Below are 27,071 nucleotides of genomic sequence, written 5' to 3'. Positions count from 1 at the left end.
AGTTCTTGACTTCGGTCTTTCTTTAGTGAAGCCGAACTCAAGCATTTTGTCGATTCCTTTGTAGAAGCTTTTGAATGTAGAACGTTTTCCTCTAAAAGCGCGCGCATTTATATCGGCGCTTTCGGGAACGTGCGAGGGTTTAATGCCTTTTAATTTTAGCATTAATTGCCCCGTTTCCTTCCGGCTCTTTATTTTGATTTTGAAAACCCATAAACGGTTTCTTTTCTTGCGCCCTTTTCGTAACTTCTTCGCATTTTTCCCTTCATTTTATGGTTTTCAATTTTTCTCTGTGTTACGGCGTTGTTTGATTTTTCTGAATCCTCTGCCTGGAGTTTGTAGTTTCGCATTTCAGCCCAGCGACGTTTGCTTTTTGCTCGTGTCTTTTCTTTTACTTCGAGGTAGCATTTCCAGATTTCGCCGTCCCTTTTCACCTTCCCTGAAGCCTGCTGCTTTTTCAGGTTGGTACTAACTTTCTTACTTCTTTCACGGCTTCATTTTAATTTTTTGGTGAAGCTTTTGCCTTTGCATGTTTGAAAGTTTGAACCTTTTCGTGATCTTGCATTTGTTTGTCGCTGTAAATGCGTTTTTCTTGGTTTTCTTTTGTGCGCTCCTCTGGCATTTTCGTCGAGGCTTTATACGATTTTTGTTGCTTCTGATTTTTTACTATCTGATAGAAACTCTGCATCCGTTTCTTGCTTTGCTTGATTGCTTTTTGTCTGATTTCTCAAAAGTTCGTACCTTTGATGATTTCCACTTGGCGTGTTTTGATGTTTTGGGAATGCTTGCTTGTTTGAAGTCTTTTTCTTGTTTGAAAGATGCTGGGGTGAGAGTTGTAGATTTCTACTAGAAACCTTACTTTTGTTACTGCCTCCAAAGGATGCCCCAAGATTTTGGTTTGAGTCTTGGGGTTTTTCCTTTTCTGTGTGTTCGCCTGCATCGTTTTGAGTTATTTTCTCCCTTGTCCGAGATGTTTTTAGTAATCCCATCTTCTTTTCTTACTTGTAGGATTAGTTGGCCTCATGTCCTCCCGCAATAACATTGTAGAGATGTCTTCTAGAGTTTCCGAGGGGATGTCCGATTGGCTGGACTCCCTTGTTTTGTTGTGTGTTTCTATTGTGGATGCTGAATTTTGCACAGAGCTGAGGAAGCGCCATAGGATTTGTGATAACAGTGCCCGCGAGGGGGATTATGAGCTTATTGCTCCTGATTCCGATGATAGAGTTTGTTTTCCGACTTCCGTCGAGGGGGAACGTCCCTCTTTCTATGCTTATGAATACTTCTTCAGCCAATTAAACGTTACTTTCCCTTTTACTGCTTTTGAAACCGACTTGTTGTGGTCCTGTAATATTGCTCCGTCCCAGCTTCATCCAAACTCCTGGGGTTTTATCAAAATATTTCAACTTCTTTGTCAGGAGTTGGACATAACACCTTCTGAAACTCTTTTCCTTTATCTTTTTGTCTCGGCCAAACCCGGAGGTTCCTCCAAAAAGAAAGCTTCCTGGGTTTCTTTCAGGTCGGCCCAAGGGCATAAAGTTTTTGCCATGTATGATGAGTCGTTCAAAGATTTTAAGAACTATTTCTTCCGAGTCCGTGCCATTGAGGGGGTTTGCCCCTTCTTTCTTGATGAGAATGATGAGCCTGCTTTTCCTCTGGAGTGGCAAAAGAATGTAAGAGTGCCACGTTACACATGGGAAATGCTTAGTGAGGTCGAGCGGGCCTTTGTAGTTGTTCTTGAAGATTTGTGGGGGAAGCCTCCCCATCTGGACTCGAAGAGATTTTTGAGTGATCCCTCTTTGGTTCGGGCTGCTTTGGGTACTATCTGATTTTGTTATTATACTTGCTCCCTAGTTTTGTTTCTGCTGTGTTGTAACTTGTCTTCCATGATTGACTTTTGTGTTTTTCAGAGATATCGAAGAATAATGATTCTATGAGGGCCTATAAGAAGGCGAAGAAGGCGACCGCTGCTTTAAACATCTCGGCTAAGGCGGCCGGAGAGGGATCTTCTCAGCCTCCAGTTAAACCTCCTATACCCAGTTCGCCCGGGCCGAGGAAAGCAATTCCTACTCCTCGGGTTCGTCTGGTCGATCCTCCACAGTCTTCTGTTGCAGCTTCCGGTGCCCCTCCTAGTAAAAAGCAAAAAACAATTGAGCCTTTCAACCTTGATGCTTCTGACTTTGATGCGGTTGAGTTTGTAGATCAACAAATCGGCCCTATGGTGCTCTTTCTATGGATGATGTGTTGCTTCTTCATCACTTTGATTATATTACTCAGAGTGGTATCAAGTTGGCACACATGGGAGCGGCCCTATATCGAACTGCTCAAAGTCTTCCTCTCCATGCCACTAAAGCTTTTATGGAGGAGGCCAAATAGGAGTTTGATCGGATGAAGGGCTTGAAGGAGGAGCTCGAAGTAAGGGTGGCCAAGTTGGAGAAAGACTTGGAGAATGAGAAGGCTAGTTCCACTTCTCTGGCTGCTTCTCTGAGACTGGCCGAGGACACGGCTATGAGGCATAAGGACAGTTATGTGACGTCTTACCGGGAGGTGTTGCGTCTGAGAGAAGAGTTGGAGAATGCCCGGGCTAATTATTCCGAACTCCAAGGTCATCTTGTTGGCAGTGTAACTGCTGCCTATGAGAACCTGAAGGAACAAGTTCGGGTTATTGCTCCCGAGGCTGACTTGACCCTCTATAGCTTGGAGAACATTGTCAGGGATGGCAAGGTTGTCCCTGATGATGAGGATGAGGATGATGTCGATCCTCCCCCTGCAGCCTCTACCAAGGTGCCGATTTCTGCTGTCCCTGCCGAGGTTGGTCCTCCCGCTTCTGATCCCGACTGCCAGATCTTGAACCGGGATGACGGTACTGTAGATGCCGTTCCTCTCCAAACTCGCCCTCCGTTTCCTCGTCCTGATGCTGCTAAAAAATCTTCTGACTCTTAGCTTTAACTTTATTCCGGATGTGTAGTTGGCCCGGCTTGTGGGCTTTTTTAAACTCTTTACGTTTTGTTAGTTTGCTGATACTTTCCCGTTGCTTGCCTAGCAACTTTTGTTTTTTATAAAAAACAAATGGTAGCATGCTTTAGCTTTTTTGAGGTAGGTTTTGGTGGCCTCCGAGGCTTTTATAACCTTGTGGATGATATCACGCTTTCTGTGCTTGACTTGGTATATCTTTTTCTGTGAATATTGGAACCTTATAGCTTAACCCTTTTTGGATTGCTTTTGTACTTTGTATCTTGGATCCTTTGTGGTTGTGACTAGGTAAGTCTAACTTGTTTTTTGGTTCGTTCTCACTCCGGTTTGTATATCTGACGATTCGTAGCTGATTTCTTCAAGTTGGTCCTCCGAGTTGTTTTCACAGTCCATTTCTAAGTTATTTTTGTAATCCTTTCCTGGATCTTTGTCAGATCTCTTTCAGGGACTACTTTGATAACTTTTAAGTAGTAGGAGTCTGACTTGGTTATATCGGTCTCTTTTAAGTTATTTGTAGTCCTCTTTCTTGGATCTTTGTCAGATCTCTTTCAGGGACTACTTTGATAACTTTTAAGTAGTAGGAGTCCGATTTGGTTATATCGGTCTCCTTTAAGTTATTTGTAGTCCTCTTTCTTGGATCTTTGTCAGATCTCTTTCAGGGACTACTTTGATAACTTTTAAGTAGTAGGAGTCCGATTTGGTTATATCGGTCTCCTTTAAGTTATTTGTAGTCCTCTTTCTTGGATCTTTGTCAGATCTCTTTCAGGGAATACTTTGATAACTTTTAAGTAGTAGGAGTCCGATTTTGTTATATCGGTCTCCTTTAAGTTATTTGTAGTCCTCTTTCTTGGATCTTTGTCAGATCTCTTTCAGGGACTACTTTGATAACTTTTAAGTAGTAGGAGTCCGACTTGGTTATATCGGTCTCCTTTAAGTTATTTGTAGTCCTCTTTCTTGGATCTTTGTCAGATCTCTTTCAGGGACTACTTTGATAACTTTTAAGTAGTATGAGTCCGACTTGGTTATATCGGTCTCCTTTAAGTTATTTTTGTAATCCTCTTTCTTGGACCTTTGTCAGGTCTCTTTCAGGGATTACTTTTATAACTTTTCATTTTGGACTGACTTTGTCATGTGGAGCCCTTCTAAGTTAAAGTAATCCTCTTTAATAGGGTTGGCCAGACCTCTTTCCAGGGTATACTTATAACTTGGGTTGACTTGGTCCGACTTCTCAACGTCAGCCAGTCTTTAAGTTATTATTTTAGCAATCTGTAAGACCTCGTCAGGTTCTTTTTTAGATCACTTTCGATAACTTCTTACATTATTCTGTGTTCATCTTTGTCGATTTGTAGAAAGTGGTTGTCTTTATCGTGATCGTGCAGTGAAATTGTTTTTCACTTTCTGTCGATCTGTTGCTTTATAATCGGACGATGAATGCTTCAGATTAATACGTCTTGAAATCTTTGTAGACTATCTAAAATATATTTTATTTAAAGAAAAAGTGCAAATATATACATATGGGATTGTCTGAGTCTCAACTTGGTGCCTCATTAAAAAACCTTTTCAAGAAAAAGAGTGCATCCAATGATGAGATCTTTTACATCCTTTTTTCTAACTGTAGTACCTTCTGAGGTTGCAGGCGTGCCATGACCTGGGAAGCTCTCGTCCATCGAGTTCAGATAGTCTATAGTAGCCCTTTCCAAGTACTTCCACGACTCGGTAGGGTCCTTTCCAGTTTGTCGCCAGCTTTCCTTCTCTCGGTCGAGTTGTTCCGATATCATTTCGGATTAGAATAAGATCATTCTCTGCAAAGCTTCTCGGCACTACCTTTTGATTGTATCTGGAAGCCATGCGGCACTTTAGGGCTTCTTCCTTGATCCGAGCTCTTTCTTGGATTTCGGGTAACAAGTCGAGCTCTTCTCTTTGAAGTTGGGAGTTTGCTCCCTCATTGTAGTGAACTACTCTTGGCGATCCTTCCTCAATTTCTACTGCAATCATCGCCTCTGTTCCGTATGCTAATCGGAAGGGGGATTCCTTCGTGGTGGAATGTGGTGTTGTTCGATATGCCCATAGGACCTGTGGAAGCTCTTCTGCCCAGGCTCCCTTTGCATTTTGTAATCTCCGTTTTAGTCCAGCCAATATGACTTTGTTAGCAGCTTCGGCCTGTCCATTGGCTTGTGGATGCTCAATGGAGGTGTACTGGTGCTTTATATTCAAGTCGGCTACTAGTTTTCTAAAGCCTGCATCTGTGAACTGAGTGCCATTGTCTGTGGTTATCGAATATGGGACCCCGAACCTCGTGACAATATTTCTATATAAGAATTTCCGGCTTCTTTGAGCGGTGGCATTGGCTAGGGGCTCTGCTTCGATCCACTTTGTAAAGTAATCTACTCCCACTATGAGAAATTTAACTTGTCCTGATCCCTGTGGGAAGGGGCCGAGAAGATCGAGTCCCCATTTTGCGAACGACCAAGGCGAAGTCACGCTGATGAGCTCTTCTGACGGGGCGATGTGGAAGTTGGCATGTTTTTGACATGGTTGACATGTCTTTACAAATTCTGTGGCTTCTTTCTGTAGGGTTGGCCAATAAAATCCCGTCCGGAGTACTTTTTTGGCGAGAGCTCGTGCTCCGAGATGATTGCCACAAATGCCGCCGTGTATTTCTTCTAGCACTTCCCTTGTGTTGAAGGTCGGTACGCATTTTAGTAAAGGTATTGAGATCCCTCTTTTGTACAGGATGTTGTTTATGATGGTGTAGTACTGTGCCTCCCTTTTTAACCTCTTTGCCTCCTTTTCTTCTGCGGGGAGTGTTCCTACATTGAGGTAGTTGATTATGGGGGTCATCCATCATTGGTCCTGATTTGTTATGGCCAGGACTTTTTTCTCTTCCGAGATTGACGGGTTTTGCAACATTTCCTGAATGAGGCTTCTATTGTTGCCCCCTGGTTTGGTGCTGGCTAGTTTTGAGAGTGCATCAGCTCGGGTATTTTGTTCGCGGGGTATGTGGTAGACCTTATATTCCCCGATTTGTCCGAATTGTTCCTTGGTTTTATCCAAATATTTTTTCATGGTGGGATCTTTGGCCTGGTAGTTCCCTGTTATTTGTGATGTAACTACTTGTGAATCGCTGTAAATGTTGAGTTTTTGAGCTCCAACCTCTTTAGCCAGTTTTAAACCAGCTAACAATGCTTCATATTCTGCCTGGTTATTAGAGGCCGGGAACCCGAACTTGAGGGAGAGCTCAACTTGGGTTCCTTGGTTGCTTTCTATTATCACGCCTGCACCGCTTCCAGTTTTATTTGAGGAACCGTCCACGTAGAGATTCCATTCTGTGGGAGTTTCCAGGGTATCTGTGAATTCTGCGATGAAGTCGTTCAGATACTGTGATTTGATGGCCGTCCGAGCTTCATATTGGAGGTCGAATTCCGACAACTCGACTGCCCATTGTAGAATTCTGCCTGCTAAATTTGTTTTATGCAATATTCCTTTTATGGGCTGGTTAGTTCTAACCTTAATGGTGTGAGCCTGGAAGTACGGGCGGAGTCGTCGAGATGTTAGAATAAGAGTATAGGCAAATTTTTCTATTTTCTGGTAGTTCAGCTCGGATCCCTGTAGTGCTTTGCTAATGAAGTAGACGGGTTGTTGCACATTTTCGTCTTCTCTGACTAGTGCTGAGGCTATTGCCCGGCTCCCTACTGCGAGGTATAATATGAGCGGCTCTCCTTCTCGTGGTCGAGATAGGATAGGTGGCCGTCCTAAGAACTCTTTGAAGTCTCGGAAGGCCTGCTCACATTCTGTCATCCATTCAAACTGTTTTCCCTTTCTTAAAGTGGCATAGAAGGGGAGAGATCTTATCGCAGCTCCTGCTAAGAATCGGGATAGGGCGGCCAATCTCCCGTTGAGTTGTTGTACCTCTTTGACGCAGGTTGGGCTCTTCATGTTGAGTATGGCTTGACATTTGTCTGAATTTGCTTCAATTCCCTTTTGTGTGAGCATGAAGCCTAAGAATTTGCCTGCTTCAACTGCGAAGGTGCATTTTGCGGGGTTGAGTCGCATGTTATGCTTTCTTATAGTGCCAAACACTTGAGCCAGGTCGGACAGTAGTGTATCTTCGCTTTGTGTCTTTATCAGCATGTCGTCCACATAAACTTCCATGATTTTTCCGATGTGATCTGAGAAGACTTTATTCATTAGCCTTTGATAAGTAGCTCCTGCGTTCTTGAGACCAAAAGGCATCACGATGTAGCAGTAGTTTGCCTTTGGCGTTAAGAACGAGGTCTTTTCCTGATCTGGTGGATACATGGGAATTTGATTATATCCTGAGTACGCGTCCATAAACGAGAGGTATCTGTATCCGGAGGAAGCATCTACCAGAGCGTCGATACTTGGGAGTGGGTATGGATCTTTTGGGCAGGTTTTGTTGAGATCGGTGTAATCGGTGCACATGCGCCACTTCCCGTTTGATTTTTTTACCAAGACGACATTGGCTAGCTATAGTGGGTACTTGACTTCTCTTATGAATCCTGCCTCTAGTAGTGCTTGTATTTGTTCTTCCACAGCTTGGGATCGTTCTGGTCCGAGTTTTCTTCGCTTCTGTTGTACCGGCCGAGATCCCGGGTAGATCGCCAACTTGTGGCACATTAGCTTGGGGTCTATGCCCGGCATGTCTGCGGCTTTCCATGCGAAGAGGTTGACATTATCTCGTAAGAATTGTATCAGTAATTCTTTTGAGTCTCCTCTTAGGACCGTGCCGATATTAGTTGTTTTGTCCGGGGTGTCTCCGATCTGAACTTTCTCTACCTCGCCTTCTGGGTGCGGCCGGAGTTCTTCTCGTTGATGAGCTCTGTCGAACTCAATTGTATGAAACTCTTCTCCTCTGCCCCTAAGGTTTAAGCTCTTGTTATAACAACGACGTGCCATCTTTTGATCTGCTTTTATCGTGGCTATTCCCTCTGTAGTTGGGAATTTCATGTATAAATGTGGAGTTGAGACTATTGTGCCGAGTTGATTGAGTGTTGTTCGACCTATTAGGGCATTGTAGGCTGAACTTACGTCGACCACAATGTAGTCTATTTTGAGGGTCCTGGATTGGTTTCCTTTTCCGAAAGTAGTGTGTAGTGATACGTATCCCAGCGGTTGTACCGGGGTGTCTCCTAGTCCGAACAGATTGTTCGGGTATACTCTAAGCTCCTTTTCGTCTAAGCCGAGTTTGTCGAAGGCTGTTTTGAATAAGATGTCGGTAGAATTCTCTTAGTCTACTAATGTGCGGTGTAGATTGGCGTTTGCCAGTATAATAGTGATGACCATGGGATCGTCGTGTCCCGGGATTATGCCGGATGCGTCCTCTTTAGTGAATATTATTGCCGGGATGTTGGGTGCTTCCTCCTTTCCCTCGACATGATATACCTCTTTGAGATATCTCTTTCGGGATGCTTTAGAGATCCCACCTCCTGCGAATCCGCCGTGTATCATGTGGACGTGTCTTTCTGGTGTTCGAGGTGATCGTTCAGCTCGTCCATCATCTTCGTCTCTTCGTCTTTTTCTTTGGTCTTTATCTCGGGTGGCCAGAAATCGATCTAATTTTCCTTCTCTTACCAATTTTTCTATGATATTTTTCAAGTCGAAGCACTCGTTGGTAGAGTGCCCTCGGACTCGATGGTATTCACAATATTCCTTCCGGTTTCCTCCTCCCCTTTTGCCTTTGAGTGGTCGTGCTGGGGGGATCTTTTCTGTATGGCAGACTTCTTTGTATACATCGACCAGGGATGCCTTGAGGGGAGTGTAGTTATGGTATTTTCTGATTTTCTCCCCCTGTCGATCTTTTTTTTTTGGAGTCCTTATCTTTGTCTTGATAGGAGGCCCCAAATTTTGAAGTTTCTCCCAGCCGGGCGTTCTCTTCCATATTGATGTATTTTTCTGCTCGTTCCTGTACTTCGTCTAAGGAGGTGGGATACTTTTTTGATATAGATTGACTGAAGGGTCCCTCTCGTAAGCCATTGATGAGCCCCATGATGGCAGCCTCGGTTGGTAAACTTTGTATGTCCATGCATGTTTTGTTGAATCTTTCCATGTAGTTACGGAGGCTCTCCCTGTCTCCTTGCTTGATCCCTAGTAAGCTGGGTGCATGCTTGGCCTTATCTTTCTGGATGGAGAATCTGGCCAGGAACTTTTTGGCCAGGTCGTCGAAGTTTGAGATGGACTTCGGAGGTAAGTTATCGAACCATCTGATCGCCATTTTCGTGAGAGTTGTTGGAAAAGTTTTGCAGCGAACGGCATCTGAGGCATCAGTAAGGTACATTCTACTTCTGAAATTGCTGAGATGATGGTTGGGATCTGTGGTGCCGTCATACAAAACCATATCCGGGAGCTTGAAATCTTTCAGAATTTGGTCTTCATGATTTCTCTGGTGAACGGATCTTGTTCTTTGCATGAATTTTCCTCAGAAGTGGTTCGTGGAGCTTTTGATTTGAGGTCGGCCTCTAATTGCTGTAGTTTTTCTTCTAGTTCTCTGCGTCGCCGTACCTCTCTTTGCAGATCCTTTCAGATCTCCCGTTGTTGCTGGGTTTCTTTCTCAAGTTGCTTTAAGCGATCTTGAAGTGCTTCTATGGCTCCCGAATTTGGTGAGTTCTTGTCCCCGTTGGGTTCCGGGGTATCCTTTAGCGTAGTGTCCGCGTTCTTGTGCGGTGTTCTGTTTTCTAGATCTGAGTCGTGGTCATTGTCATGGTCGTCCGCCATGGTGATGGGATGACTTCCAGGTTCCCCGGCAACGGCGCCAATGTTCCGAGGTGATTACCTAAAACTGGAGGTCGATCTCGGATGAGATCTTCTGTACTGGTCGGAGATGACGTGTCCGGCTGGCTGATGACGGCCAGAGTTGTTGTGTCCGACTTGTTGGACTTGCTGCACTGCTGATCCTTGGTCACCAGAGGGTGGGGGTTACCTGCAAGAGACTCCGATGCTTAAGTTAGCATGGGTATTGAACAGGTTTATTGTAGAATCAGAGTGTGAGTTATACCTGGGTGCTCCAGTGTATTTATAGTGTTGAGATGTGACCTTTTTAGATAAGATAAGTTAGTTATCTTATCTTATCTTATCTTTGGGTGAGGTCAGCTTATCTTCAACGGAACCGCCCTTCTCTCTGTAGGCTTGGGCTGCCTTTAGACTTTGGGCTGTGTTCCTTCATTTGGGCCTTTTACGGGGCCTTTCTGTCGATTTGGCCGAGTTCTTCGTAAAGAAGTCAGTCCGCTTGACCTGAACAGGTTGGTCGCTTTGCTACTGAACATCCCGGTTCGGATAGCTCGACCCAAGGTATGAACACTTTCTATTATCACACCTGCGCCGCTTCCAGTCTTATTCGAGGACCTGTCCACGTAGAGATTCCATTCTGTGGGGGTTTTCAGAGTATCTGTGAATTCTGCAATGAAGTCGGCCAAGTATTGTGATTTGATGGCTGTCCGAGCTTCATATTGGAGGTCGAACTCGGATAACTCGACTGCCCATTGTAAAATTCTGTCTGCTAGATCTGTTTTCTGCAATATCCCTTTTATGGGCTGGTCGGTCCGAACCTTAATGGTGTGAGCCTGGAAGTACGGGCGAAGTCGTCGAGATGTCAGTATGAGAGTATAGGCAAACTTTTCTATTTTTTGGTAGTTCAGCTCGGATCCCTGCAGCGCTTTACTAATGAAGTATACAGGTTGTTGCCCTTTGTCGTCCTCTCGAACCAGTGCTGAGGCTACTGCTCGACTTCCTACCGCAAGGTACAATACGAGTGGTTCTTCCTCTCGTGGTCGAGTTAGGATAGGTGGTCGTCCTAGGAAATTTTTGAAATCCTAGAAGGCTTGCTCACATTCCATTGTCCATTTGAACTTCTTTCCTTTCCTTAAAGTGGCATAGAAGGGGAGAGATCTTATCGCTGATCCCGCTAAGAATCTGGATAAGGCTGCCAATCTCCCGTTGAGTTGTTGTACCTCTCTGACACAAGTTGGCCTCTTCATGTTGAGTATGGCCTGGCATTTGTCTGGATTTGCTTCAATTTCTCTTTGTGTGAGCATGAAACCTAAGAATTTGTCCGCTTCTACTGCAAAGGTGCATTTTGCGGGATTGAGTCGCATGTCATGCTTCCTTATAGTGTCGAACACTTGAGCCAAGTCGGACAATAATGTCTCTTCGCTTTGTGTCTTTATTAACATGTCGTTCACATAGACTTCCATGATTTTTCCGATATGATATGAAAAGACTTTATTCATTAGCCTTTGATAAGTAGCTCCCGCATTCTTGAGACCGAAAGACATCACAATGTAGCAGTAATTTGTTTTTGGCGTCAAAAACGAGGTCTTTTCTTGATCTGGTGGATACATAGGGATTTGGTTGTATCCGGAATATGCATCCATAAACGAGAGGTATCTATATCCGGATGAAGCATCTACTAGAGCGTTGATACTTGGGAGTGGGTAAGGATCTTTTAGGCAGGCTTTGTTGAGATCGGTGTAGTCGGTGCACATTCGCCATTTCTCATTTGAGTTTTTCACCAAGACGATGTTAGCTAGCCATAGTGGGTACTTGACTTCTCTTATGAATCCTGCCTCCAGTAGTGCTTGTACATGTTCTTCCATAACTTGGGATCGTTCTGGCCCAAGTTTTCTTCGTCTCTGCTGTACCGGCCGAGATCCTGAGTAGACCGCCAACTTGTGACACATTAGCTTGGGGTCTATGCCTGGCATGTCTGCAGCTTTCCATGCGAAGAGATCGACATTATCTCGTAAGAACTGTACTAGTAATTCTTTTGCGTCTCCCTTCAGGATCGTGCCAATATTAGTTGTTTTGTCCGAGGTGTCTCCGATCTGAACTTTCTCTATTTCTCCTTCGGGCTGTGGATGGAGTTCTTCTCGTCTCTGAACTCCACCAAACTCAATTGTATGAAACTCTTCTCCTCTGCCTCTGAGGTTTAGACTTTCGTTATAACAGCGGCGTGCCATCTTTTGATCTGCTTTTATCGTAGCTATCCCTTTTGTAGTTAGAAATTTCATGCATAGATGTGGAGTTGAGACTATTGCGCCGAGTTGATTTAGTGTTGTCCGACCTATTAGGGCAATGTAGGCTGAACTCACGTCGACCACGATGTAGTCTATCTTGAGTGTTCTGGATTGGTTCCCTTTTCCGAAGGTTGTATGTAGTGACACGTATCCCAGTGGTTGTATTGGGGTATCTCCCAGTCCGAACAGGCTGTTCGGGTATGCTCTAAGCTCCTTTTCTTCTAAGCCGAGCTTGTCGAAGGCAGTTTTGAATAAGATGTCGGCGGAGCTCCCTTGGTCTATTAATGTGCGGTGGAGATTAGCGTTTTCCAGTATGATGGTGATGACCATGGGGTCGTCGTGTCCTGAGATGATAACGGATGCGTCTTCTTTGGTGAATGTGATTACAGGGATGTCGGGTGCTTCCTCCTTTCCTTCGACATGATATACTTCTTTGAGATATCTTTTGAGGGATGATTTGGAGATTCCTCCTCCTGAAAATCCTCCGTGTATCATATGGACATGTCTTTCTAGCGTAAGAGGTGATCGCTCGATTCGTCCGACATCTTCATCCCTTCTTCTCTTTTTTTGCTCATCATCTCGGGTGGCCAGAAACCGATCTAGTTTTCCTTCTCTCACTAATTTTTCTATGATGTTTTTTAAGTCAAAGCATTCGTTGGTGGAATGCCCTCGGACTCGGTGATGTTCACAGTATTCGTTCCGATTTCCTCCTCCTCTTTTGCCTTTGAGTGGTCGAGCTGGGGGTATCTTTTCTGTATGGCAGACTTCTTTGTAGACATCTACCAGGGATACCCTAAGAGGAGTGTAATTGTGATATTTTTTAATTTTCTCCCCTTGTCGATCTTCCTTCTTTTTGGATTCTTTATCTTTGTCTCGGTAGGAGAATCCGGATTTTGAGGTTTCTCCCAACCGAGAGTTTTCTTCCATGTTGATATATTTTTTCGCTCGCTCCTACATCTCATCCAGAGATGTGGGATATTTCTTCGATATAGATTGGCTAAAAGGTCCCTCTCGTAGGCCATTGATGAGGCCCATGATGGCGGCCTCTGTTGGCAAGCTTTGTATGTCTAGGCATGTTTTGTTGAATCTCTCCATGTAGTTGCGAAGACTTTCCCGATCTCCTTGCCTGATTCCTAGTAGACTGGGGGCGTGCTTGGCCTTGTCTTTTTGGATGGAGAATCTGGCCAGGAATTTTTTGGCTAGGTCATCAAAGCTTGAGATGGACTTAGGAGGTAAATTGTCGAACCATCTAATTGCTGTCTTCGTGAGAGTCGTTGGAAAAGCTTTGCAGCGAACAGCATCCGAGGCGTCAGTGAGGTACATTCTGCTTCTGAAGTTGCTGAGGTGATGGTTGGGATATGTAGTGCCATCATACAGAGTCATATCCGGGAGTTTGAAGTCCTTAGGAATTTTAGTTTTCATGATGTCCCTAGTGAATGGATCTTGATCTTTGCGTGAATTGTCCTCAGGGGTGGTCCAGGTAGCCTTTGCTTTGAGATCGGCTTCGAGTTGTAGGATTTTATCTTCTAACTCTCGACGTCGCCTTACCTCTCTTTGTAGATCCTTGCCAACTTCTCGTTGATGCTGCCTTTTTTTTTCAAGTTGCTTTAAACGATTTTGAAGTGCTTTTATTACTCCTGGATTCGATGAGTTTTTGTCTCCGTTAGATTCTGGAGTATCTTTTGGTGTAGCGTCCGCGTTTTTGTGCGGCGTTCTGTCCTCTAGATCTGAATCGTGGTCGTTGTCATGGTCGTCCACCATGGGGATGGGATGACTTCCAGGATCCCCGGCAACGGCGCCAATGTTCCGAGGGTTACCTGAAACTGTAGGTCGATCTCGGATGAGATCTTCTGTACTGGTCGGAGATTATGTGTCCGGCTGGCTGGTGGCGGCCGGAGCTGTTGTGTCCAACTTGTTGGATTGGCTGCACTTCTGATCCTTGGTCACCGGAGGGTGGGGGGGTACCTGCAAGAGACTCCGATGCTTAAGTTAGCACGGGTATTAAGCAGGTTTATTGTAGAATCAGAGTATGAGTTATACCTGGGTGCTCCAGTGTATTTATAATGGTGTTGAGTGACCTTTTTAGATAAGATAAGTTAGTTATCTTATCTTATTTTTATCTTTGAGTTGAGGTCAGCTTATCTTCAAGGGAACCGCCCCTTATCTCTATAGGCTTGGACTGCCTTTGGATTTGGGTCGTGTTCCTTGAGTTGGGCCCTTCTTTGGGCTTTCCTGTCGATTTGGCCGAGCTCTTTGAGAAGAGGTCAGATAGTCTGACTTGAAGAGGTCGGTCGCTTTGTCGCTAAACATCCCGGGTCGGACAGCTTGACCCAAGGTATGAACAGCTACCAAGCTTAATCCGAAAGCTCCAAACTCAATCTCAATGCTCCAAGTAGCCAAAACAACTCTAATAATCACCAAACTTCAATCTAACATCATATAATTCATCACAATAAGCAACTAGAGTTCACAATTTCCATAAATTACAAGGGTTAGGAGGAATCTTACCTTATCCACAAAAAATTAGGATAAAACCCAACAATTTTTCACAATTGGTTGGCACCTAAACAATCAAAATCACAAAATCTACTAAAAAATCAAACCTAAAAATATGAAATTGTTAAGGCAGAAAAATGGAGCATGGATTTTGATTTCTTACCTACTTTGGCTAAAAATGACAGGCTCGGCAAGATCTTCACACGGCCATAAACAGCACGTAAATCGGAACATCGTAGCTCAAGTTATGAGCAAAAGAATAAGAAGATGAATAATGTAACCCTCTTCTCTTCTCCCTTTACTTTTCTGAAATGTTTGGAGTGTGATTATGAGGTTTGTGTGCTGAAATGGCCTTTAATGAGTGTATATATATGTTGGGCTTGGGCCCAACTTAGGCCCGGTCTAATTGTATAGCGTTTTCACTCGAAAAAATCTACTAAATCCAAATCTTACCTTAAAATTTTCTAATTAATATTTCTAAATTTTCAAACCTATTCCGGACAATTAAATTATTATTTTATTTTATCTAAGCGGTTAATTTAATTCTGCTTTTTATATTCTCCCCTCCTAATTAGAAATTTTGTCCCCAAAATTCAAATCGCATGTTATTTTTTTTCCAACTCGTCATTTCTTGGTTCTCTGCTAGCCTTTAAAACGAAGCATGTCTATATCCTCAAGACTTCTTCTTCCACGAATTGTTTGGCTACTTAACATCGGCAACCTGATCAATTCGTCAAAGCATCTCATCCATCATAGTTCTATCGTGTCGATGCTTCCTCACGCCTTTCACTGTGCACTCTGATTATTTGTCATTAGAATCCGAATTACTCAATTACACCCACCAGTAGTTCCTTCATCTCTTACTATCCATCCTGAACAAGTTCGCATTCCACAACTCCTCTATTCACCTCATAAGAATCTTGGAGTTGTCCTCATAATGGTAACACTTTATGCAGTACAATCAAGTTCATTTTCCTAAGTTTTACATTTTCAGTCCTAACTCGCCGTTTCCATCCTATGTATGGATAAATACAATGTTTCAATGTCATATAACTTAATAAAAATTCAGGTATCAGTTTCACACTTACCTCTACCTTATTGAGGACAGTTGTAGGACATATGCCCTAGACGACCGCATCGGTAACGTTGACCTAACCTCAACCTACCCATCTCATCTAGAGTAGTCTCATCATGATCTTCCAATATCAATACCCATTTCATGGAGTAATCTTTCGCGAGCTGGCTCTTGTTGACCAACTCAATGAAATTCCTTATTCTCTGAGGATTCACATAGTTAAATATATCCTTTTTGAGTCACCTTATCATACTGAGCACAAATGCATTCTTCGTAATCAGTTGGATCAGCTTGGCAAGTCTTGGAAAAGCAGCACAAGTTATTAAATTTCTGGGTATAGTCAGCAACAGACATATCTCCCTGCTTCAGCTGCATTAACTCCAACTCCTTTGCGATGTGCATCGGTTGCAAGAAATATTTTCCATAAAACTCCGTCTTGAACTTTTTCCAATGAATATCAATTACTTCCACTTGTAAAGTACAACACACCCCTTGCCACAAACTCTGAGCATCTCCCTTTAACAAATAGGTTACTATCTCTACAGACTGTACTTTGGGAACGCGCTGAGTTTGTAAAAACTTTTTCACCTCTTGAAACCACCCATCAGCCTCTAAAGCATTAATGTTTTCGATAAACTGAGGTGTACCAATCTTAAGAAAGTAAGCAAGGGTCATAGACCTAAAGTCTCGAGTTATGTTGCTTGCTGCAGTACCAAAGTTCCTATCTCGACGTCCTCGCACCGACTCAACCATAGGAATCTCTCCCCGAGTACCTTGCTCAGGTTCATGAGACTCCATTTGAATCCTGTTCACACCAAACAATTGATATCAAGGTGATCAGTCTCAATATCTCAAGTCTAATGCTTCAAAGTCCCAAAGATATACTTATTAACACTTATGCTATGCTTATAAGTTAGATAATCCTAGATAGCATGAAAAAAATGACCTAGAGTATATAATGAAGCACAATCGGTCCATCCCTCAGGCTCACGAGGACAAACTGCTCTGATACCACTAAGTGTAACACCCTATCATCCCGAGCTTTACCTCTAGCCGTAAAGCGAAGGATAACAAAGTGCCATGACAGTTATAAAGATCATACAATACTGTATATAGAAAGAAGTAATATTATTAGAAGCCCGATGAATGAATAAAAGCTCAAAGTCGCATAAAGCAGAAATTTCAAAGTGCGAAGCGTTCACACACGATAACTAAATGCGTAGGCAAGATAAGAACAGAACATATAAATATACAACCTTGCATTAAAGCTCCAAGATACAAGGTAGTAGCTAATAAATAAACAAGGTAAATATATATGATATACAAAAGGAACTAGTCACAGCCTGCGGAGTTTAGGCCGACTAGTCAAGAGATACAACAGAGTTTTATAAAAGGCTTACTTCCTATCTCTCAAGGTTTAAAAGTAAAAGCCTCTAAAGCATAAATGAGATATACAAAAGGTGAGAGAATAACTACAACAAAAGTAAAGCAAAATAAAACCAAATAGAAACCGTCCTCCGCTCTATCACCATTTTACAAACTCACCGAGGTGGGTTACGACCTGCATCTGAAAACAACAACAACATATGATATGAGAACCAGAGGTTCTCAGTATGGCAACAGCGCCCAATAGATAAAATATAAGGTTCCAGGAAGCCAAAGGCAATCCTAGAAGTTCACATCGATACAAATATGCAAGTTTAACGAAATATATATAAATTAAACCATAAACAGGGTAATTAACTTAAGTAATTTCTAACTAATACTAGTCATCACTGTCCCACAGTCTTCACCAACCTATGCTCCATGCGATCACATCGCCATCGCCTACTAAGCCTCTTCAATCCGAGCAGAAAACACAGGTAATGCAAACAAGTAAAACACAAGTAATATATATATACAACAAGTAAAACAAATAGCAAGTAGACATGTGATTTATTTAGGAATAGCTAAAGTTAAGCAAAGCAAACTAGCACATAGAAGATGCATATGATGAATGCCTGTTCTATTGGCTATTGTAACACCCTACCACACAGAGTCTTATGCTTAAGTCATAAAGCTGAGGTGGCAAGGTATTACGACCTCTAAAAGTAAAAATACATATATGTAATAATAGTTGAAATAAATTTTAACTAGAAGCCTGTGAAGAAGAGTTAAGCAAAGCGTTAAACGGAAAATTGCATCACTCACGTTAACGATAACTATGAGAGAAGAATTCCGAAGATACAAATAGCAAGGCTTCCGGCTTGGCTCGCGAAGCTAGAACCGGCCAAAGCATATATACACATACACAAAAAAACCCAAAAGTAAACCAAAATAGAAAACTGACAACCTGTTTCTCCGAGTCAACCTCTAAGAAGGACAAACATAAAATACAAGGTGGAGATCTTATATACATATATAAATATAAACAAAGACACGACCCTGAGTCCCAAGAGTTCTTTGCTTCATCATCATCTCCAGAATACAGAGTGGTGCTTCTTAACCCGCATCTGAAAAATAACAATATTGTATGGGATGAGAACCAGGGGTTCTCAGTATGGTTAAGGTGCCCACATATATAATAAATAAGGTCCCGGGAAAGCCAGAGGCAATCCTAGAACGCCGACACTCAGATTATAATTCTTAAGGAACTAAAACAGAAACCATAAGTAGGGGTAGATATCTAAGGTTCTTAAGGTTTTAACTCAATCCTAACTTAATTTCTCAAATTACAATCCACTCATGTCTCATTCAACTCTAACCCTTACTACTGACCCAACCAGTCACAGCCTATGGCCCAAATCAAACTAGCTCGGCCTCCGGCCCAATTAAACTCAAACCCGGCCTCTGGTCTATTTCAAATCAAATCAACATTATCATCCGTCTACCACCAAGGTACCCAAAACAGAAAGAAAATCACAAACACAAACAAAGACAAGGAAAACACATTTAAAGAATAGTTACAACAAGTATCACAGTTATCAGTTAAACAGAATTTATCAAATAGGCAAACCAAAATAATTATGCACACCCAAACAAAGCAAGCAAGTACAACATGATGCATGCCTGTCCTACTGGCCGTGAGCTCACGTGTCGGTTAAATCGCCAGAACCCGACACATCTGATAGCTAACCCAGACATTTGACTCTAGGTTGCGCATCTCCAGGACGATCATAAACGAAGGAGAGTGCATTTCCACATTGAAGGAGTGTGCCTTTCCACCTTCTCCTAGAGGAGATACGAAGGAGAGTGCCTTTCCACATCGAAGGAGCGTGCCTTTCCACCTTGCAACCAGAGAAGCATGTAGGGAAACAATACGAAGGAGAGTGCCTTTTCACTTTCCTCATACCCTCATCACGACAAGAGAGGGAACTTCTGTCCTCAACCTGCCATCCGAATACATTTTTCAAGTTATCGAGCAAGAGGGATCGCACCCAAATCTTGCCCTCTCGACCATTCCAGCCACACACACATCTCGACCGTTTCGGCCACATACACATCTTGACCATTCCGGCCACATATAGTCATCCCCAATCTCATCATTTTCAACCTTTACTTCATCTCCAAGTTTCCTTAATTTCCTAACTCCATTTTATTACTAACACTACTATCCAAATTTAGAACTAACAGTGTAAAAATAGAGGTTTAGGAGGTCAAATTGGTTTGAAAACACAAAATAATGATTTGCTGAAAAGCAGGGGTATGCGTATGCATACATATGTATGCATACGCATTGGCCTCTTTTGGGCCAAGATGCATACGCATGCACCTGTCCGCGTATGCATGTACGCTAGACAGAATAGAATGCATGCGTATGGCCCCTGTATGCGTACGCATAGGTACCAAACAGAGCCTATTCAATGCGTATGGGGGAGGTATGCATACGCATGCAAGGGTAATTTGGCAAAAATTCGGTTAAGTCTGAAATATGAAGATTTATCATTTTAAACCCTAAACTTCTGATGCGCATAACTTTTTCGTTTTAAAACATTTTTCATTTATTTTTCGAACGGCGTAAATTTCACGGGCCCAATTTTCATATAAAATAAGTTTGAAACTATTTGAAGGTCCGGAAGCCAAGTTATGACTCGCCGAAGTTCGACCAAAAACCAATTTTTCACAAAACCTTCAATCCTCAATTTTTATTACAATTCAAACTCAATTCAACTTACTATGTCAATAACTATTAAGAAAGCATATCTTTATCAATATCACAACAATCTTCACATCCTACCACTTCTCAATTCAACCACATCATGCATCAATCTCTCCTTTACATCAACAAGTTCTACATGTTCTTATTCAATATACCTTTATACACATATCACCTTCAATTCATCACTTATGATTCATTCAACAAACACCAAAACCAACACATAATTCATATCAAGGTTTCTAAGCATTACATATACTCATTCGTTTCCAACTTGTCCTATTGTCATCTAGCCTAAGGTTTTTACAGAACATTATATGTTAAATACAAGAAACCTAAATCATACCTTGGCTGATTTTCACATATTGTCCAAGGAAAATCATCGAAGCCAAAATAACCCCTCAAGCCCAGAATCACCAAAACTCAGGTACCCAACCTCTACCAAGTCTCAAGTGTCCACAATTTAAGCTCCAATTTATAAATACATACACCTATACACATTACCACATATATATACAAATTTCAATACCCAAAAACTCATAATCAAGGGTTTGACTAGGGCTGAAGATCCTTACCATATATGTGCTTCATTTAAGCCAAAACCTACTAATTTTTCAAGTCAATTTTGATCCTAGAACATCAAATTAACCAAAATTTCAATACCCCAAAACCCTAACATTTTTGAACTGAATAAGAGAGAATAGGAGCTGAGAATATGATTTTCTCACCTTGAAATGTACCGGGCTTTGTAGAGCTCGTCACTGCAGACGTGTGGCCATAAACGGTGCGGCGATCGGAACTCCGGATCAAAAGTTATGTGGAGTTGATTATCAAGTAAGGGTTGGGAATTTTGGAAGTGTTTTTCCCTTTGCATGAATGATTCAGCGTGTTTTGCTAAATGAGAGAGGAGGGAGGGCTTTCTTTAAGTGTAATAGGCTGAATGGGTTGGGCCTTGGGCCCAATATGGGCCCGGTTCACTCAGTTTGGCCCGTTCGGCCAATCTTGGGCCAAATTTTCTAAAATTAGTTTCGAAATTCCTATTTTAATTTTCTCTACTCCATTAAACTATAAAATTCTATTTTCTAATTTTTTAATTAATGACTAATTTATTCACTAATTATTCGGAGTTTACAGCTATGATATCACATTGTCGGTTCAAAGTTGCCAACCCGACACATCCTTTCGAATGTAGCCTCTCTGCCACGTCAGGGATATAGTGCCCTGCACACTATCATTCCAGGGATATATATAGTGCCCGGTACACTACCGTTTCAGGGATATAGTGACCAGCACACTATCGTTCCAAGGATATAGTGTTTGGAACTCTTGCATGCTCATTCCAAGGATATAGTGCCTTGCACACTCTTGCAGCATATAAGGTTATGCGAGCGGGATACCACCTCAGCCCTAACATCTGAATGTAAGTGAGATTAACCACCATCCTTACGCTAACGCTGCAACCTCGACAAGCGAGATTCACCACCGTCCTTGCCCGAGGTGCATTACGACTTACCACTATCATTCGAGATCACTTTCCATATCCAACAAGTCCACCATTCCTTTCTTAGTTCCAAACTCATCGTAACCATCATCAGCTCTCCATTTCTCAAATTCACCATCAATCTAGTATTCTATCAGTTCACATGACTAATCCATCCATAGTATATTCTAAGCCTAAATCACCGGCTCTAAACTCATAACCAAATAACCCTGTTAATTCACACAAAGCTCTCTCACTTGTCCCAAAGCTCAAAGGATAGCTAGGGGATCTCAGCTAACAATTAAAGAGATTTAAAAAGATAGAAGAGTGCTTAAAAACATAAAAATCACATCTTTAAGCAAAATAGGGTCATGCGTACGCATACGCAGTCTCACGTACGCATGGGTGTCATTTTGATAAAGTCGCGTACGTGTGCCTAGTCTGTGTATGCGAGAGTTTGAAACATAAAGGTTTGCCACGTACGCATGCCAATGGTCGCGTACGCATGAGAGTAAAAATGGCAATCTCGTGTATGCATGCCAGGGTCACGTACGCGAGAGTACTTGGCAATGGCCAATTCTTGCGTCGCGTGCACTGTCTGCATACGCATGTCTCAAAAATCTTTGAAAAAGTTAAAAGCTACAAAATTCATATTTTTGTACCAAGTTTCATTCAAAATAAGTTTCATAAAAAAAGGTCCGAAGACCAACTTATGCCTCATCAAAGTTCATCAAAAATAAGATTTTACAAAATTTGACAAAGTTCTTTAGTTTTCCAAAACTTCAATTCAAACCAAATCCAACATACCAAATTTCCAATTGTACACTTCATGTACCTTATCAATTTAACCCACATCACTACCAACATACCTAAGTCAATTTCAATACCTTTATCATTCACAATTCTATTCCTTAATCCATTTCTCAATTCCAAATCCAATAATATTATCCCATATACAAATCATGTCTACAATTATCACCATTCACCATCAAATTCTATAATCATCATCATCATTATCACAATTCAATAAGTTTCCATTCATTTCACACAACATCAACACAAAGTCTATCATACAAATCCGTTCAACCTCCATTCAACATTTTCAATCATAATTTAATCATTCATACAAATTCAACCTATCTTAAGGTAACTAGCCTAAGTTTCACGAAATATTATATATTACCTAAAGAAAACTAAAACCATACCGTGATCAATTTTCAACACGCTCAAAACACCGAAACAAAGCTACCAAGCTTAATCCGAAACCTCCAAACTCAATCTCAATGCTCCAAGTAGCCAAAACAACTCCAATAATCACCAAACTTCAATCTAACATCATATAATTCATCATAATAAGCAACTAGGGTCCATAATTTCCCTAAATCACAAGGCTTAAGAGGAATCTTACCTTACCCACAGTAAATTAGGATGAAACCCAATAATTTTTTACTACTGGTTAGTACCTAAACAACCAAAATCACAAAATCTACTCAAAAATCAAACCTAAAAACGTGAAACTGTTAGGGTAGAAAACTAGAGCATGGATTTCAAGTTCTTACCTACTTTGTTTAGCTAGAAATGATGGGTTCGATGAGAGTTTTGCGTGGCCGCCAATGGTGTAAACTCCGTGAAATTAGTAAATAATTAATCAATAAATTAATTTTTAATAAAAAAAATTAGAAACATGAATTTTATAGTTTAATAAGATAGAGCTAATTAATACAAGAATTTTGACACTAATTTTAAAGAATTTGGCCCAAGATTGGGTTTAACAGACCAAACCAGTCGAACCGAACCCAAACCAGGCCCGTGGGCCGAACTAACCCATTAAATTAATGAGGATCAGCTCATTCTTCTTCTTCCCCATGGAGGAACCCGTGGAGCATGCGAGGAAAGGGAAGGGAGAGTTCCATAACCTAGCTTCCACTTCAATCTTATATAACTTCTCGCACCGATCTCCGATCGCCGCACCGTTTGCGGTCACGCGACAGCAGCGTCGTGCTCTACAAAGTCCATTCAATAATTAGGTAAGAAAACCACTTCTTTGTTCTAATTTATTCCTTCCTAATTTCGAAATTTATGAGCAATTATGTTGAAAATTGTTTAATTTCGGTGTTTAGGCTCGAATTAGCTTGAGGAGAACGTTCAATCTTGCTTCTTTGGTACTTGTTTAAGGTGAGAATCCTAGAACTCTAGCTAACTCAGTGATTAAGTGTTTTAGTTATTGAATTTTGGGTATGTATTTGTGATAAATGTGTTAGGTTTATGTATATATGTGATATGAGGCAATTGGATATGTTGAAAGCTTAATTGGAAGCTTAATTAGGTTTATGTATATATTTGCCTTGTGGGTTGCTTTAGGTTATACGAGAAAATCGGCCAAGGTATAATTTTTATTTCTCGTATTTAATATGTAATATCTTGTGAAAACTTAGGCTAGATGATCATAGGATAGGTTGGAATGTATGAGTATGTTTAATGCTTAGCACCCTTGCTGATGATTGTGATATAAATTAAGTATTTGTTAGATGATTGTTGTTTATGATGATAATAAGATGTTAAGTGATGAGTTGATGATGATTGACATGATGATATGATTATATATATTAGGGGTGGGCATGGTTTGGATTTTTAAAAATCCAAAATGGATCCACTCCAGAACCAGTTTTGTGGTTCATAAAATCAAACCAGAACTGGATTGAAGAGAGAAACCGGTTCTAAACCGGTTTAAAAAAATAGAAACCGGTTTCAAATCGATTTTAGAATTTAAATCCGATTTTATCTACAAACCGGTTTCAAATTCAGTTTTTTAATATCCAAATCTAAAATTTGGTTTTTTTTTTTTTTGAAAATCTAGTTTTAAAACCAGATATTTTAACAAAAAATCCAATTTTAAAACCAGTTTTTGAAAATTCAGTTTTAAAACCATGTTTTTCAACCAAAAATCCAATTTTCAAACCAGATTTTTTAACAAAAAATCCACTTTTAAAACAAGTTTTTAGAAATTTAATTTTCAAACCATAATTTTTTTAAAAGCAAAATTAATACTAAAGTCATTTTAAAGTGTATAGGTTCATTACAACTAGGATTTGATTCTTTATAAATCTAATGACAATAGCTAATCTATATAATATTTAATCATTCTCAAAATTTGGTGTCAAAGATATTAAAATTAACACAAACTATAAATGAGATAGAGAGAAGCAGAGAGAGTACTTCAAATCAGACACTATAAATGATTCTAAAACACACTAAAACTACAGTTAATTGTTGCCTCAATTATTTCACATACAAACACAAATATACAAATGTGAAATACCAATCCATGTCATGACTAAAACCAAAATAAATGATGAACTGAATAGATATGTTTTAGTATTTCTGTAGAGAGCAGTAGCTTAATTATCATGCATCTTAATTAGCTTCTAATTAATATAGTCTCTATATAAAGATCAAACAAAACAAACCCTGCATAGCTACAAATTAAAGAAGAATATTTTCCAAGAATAATTATCATCAGTAGTCCATGACAACGGCCAATTTGCATAGGTTAGGAATTTGATTATCAAAATGAAATTTGGCGTTGTGAGTATAGTCCTAATCCAACAAATTGACCATCAATCAAATGTTATCACAATACAAAACAAATTATAACCGAGAGTATTTAGCTCCCAGGTCGTTCTTTCCTAGGAGTTGCAATTAAGTGTCATATTATTGGCTATGAGAGAAAGCATGGGGAATTGGGAATAAAAGCAAGAGAGAAAGAGATGTAAATAGCAAGAAAGTAAATGAGCATGCAAGGAATGTAAATGGCAACTCTTGGCAAGAATTGGAGAATTTAGAATTTCTATCCTAGTTATGGACCACAAACATACCAATTGTGTGGAATCAATCCAAATTAGTCAATCCTACTTGAGAATTAGTCAAAAGAGTGTAATTGATCTCAATCCATAAGTCTTAGTCAACTCACTAATTACTTAGTGAAAGACTAGCGTCAACGGAAACCAAACCAATTAACTATTCTCACACAATGTGGAATGGACATCCACAACTCAATTCCACCCAAACACTCAATTTCTCAACCAAGAGTGTGAAAACTAAACATGCAAGAAATTAAACATCAAAGCAATAAAATAAACGTGCAAGGAATTAAAGGTCAAAGCAATAAAAGTCAAAGCAATTAAATGCAAGGAAAGGAAACTTAAATTGCAAGAAACTTCTTGGCAAGTAATTGAGAGCTAAGGCTACCTATCCTAGCCATTAACCACAAACATATGATGATTATGAAGAGTTAATCCTATTTAGTCAACCTTACATCGAAGATAAGTCAAATAGGCATAGTTAATTTCAATCCCTAAGTCCTATGTCAACACTAAGGGGTCACATAGAGTCAAGGAAGACCAAATCAACTAACTACTCTGATATATCAAACAAAAATGGACATCAATGACTCAAGAATCACCAAAGTCACCAATTTCAAGCTAAGAGTTAAGAAAAACTAAGTAAAAACTAAGCCAAGCATTTTATCAAACACTTGGTGTGCATGAAAATAAAATAATATTAAAATACATTAAAAATAAATTCTAAAGCTACCAAAGCAAGAAAATAACAACAACAACTAAAGAAAGCAATAAATGACATGAAAATATAAATTTGCATTAAATGTAATTAAAATAACAAGAGTGTCATAAAACATAAAAAAGATAAAATAAAGGAAATAATAAGAGAAATGAAGAAGAACAAAGAAGCAATAACAATAAATGACAAGGAAAAGTAAATAGAAACAAGAATTAAAAGTAGAAATGAAAAGAAATTAAACTAAAGAACCCTAATTCTAGAGAGAGTGGAGAGCTTCTCTCTCTAGAAAATAACCTACATAATACTAATCTAACCCTAATTTCTCCCCCCTTCACATGGAGTAAGGCCTTCCTTCATATAGCACTCAATCAGCTTCAGAAAGCCCCAAAATTGGACCTTGGAGGCCTAGAAATCGCCCCCAGTGATTTTCAATAAATGAGTCACGCGCTGGGACGTGTGCGAACGCACAGGATATCGTGCGTACGCACACATGGTTTTGTGGCTCTCATGCATACGCACACTCCAATGTGTGCTTCTCCTTTATTTTCTTCATGCTTTCTCCCAATTCCATGCTTTTCTTCCACTCTTATTAAGCCATTCCAACCTATTATACCTGAAATCACTCTTCAAAACCATCAAGGTATCGAATGGGATAAAAGTGGTTAAAATAAGCACAAAATAGCATGTTTTCGCAATTAGGCTCAATTAAGGGAGAGAACACAAAAGTATGCTATTTGGATAAATAAATGTGGGTTTATGTGATGAAATTCACTCAAATGAAACCAAAATATACTGGAAAATATGGACTCGTTAATTCTCCCTCACTTAAACAATAGCATGTACTCATGCTAATCACAATCAAAGGAGAAGGATAAGGAGGGTAAGTAATTTATTAAATGCAACTAACTATATCTATGCAACTATACTAAATGCTATCTAACTTTATATATATATATACTATAATTCCTATTGAGTTTGGTAAAAAAAAACAAAAGAATCTCAATCAATCCAAAATAGGAACTTAGGGCCAAGACAAAGAAATATAGCAATATAGTCAATGTCCAAAGATTGATTTGAAATTTTCAAAGTTAAGTTCAACAACTTGCAAGAAAACATAGGATAAACAATGGAAACATAGAATTGAGCAATTGAAACCCTCACCGGATGTGTTTACACTCTAATCGCTCAGTGTGTAGGGCTTAATCACTTAATTCTCCTTTAATCATGTTTCTCAAAGATTTGCAAGTCATCTAACAATCAACTAATATTTGACGAATGAATACAAATATCATGAGGTCTTTTGAGGGTTGC

This window comes from Arachis ipaensis, chromosome B6 (assembly GCF_059453495.1).
Source record: "Arachis ipaensis isolate K30076 ecotype BB chromosome B6, ASM5945349v1, whole genome shotgun sequence".
Taxonomy (NCBI): domain Eukaryota; kingdom Viridiplantae; phylum Streptophyta; class Magnoliopsida; order Fabales; family Fabaceae; genus Arachis; species Arachis ipaensis.
Note: the sequence above shows the minus strand (reverse complement) of the source record.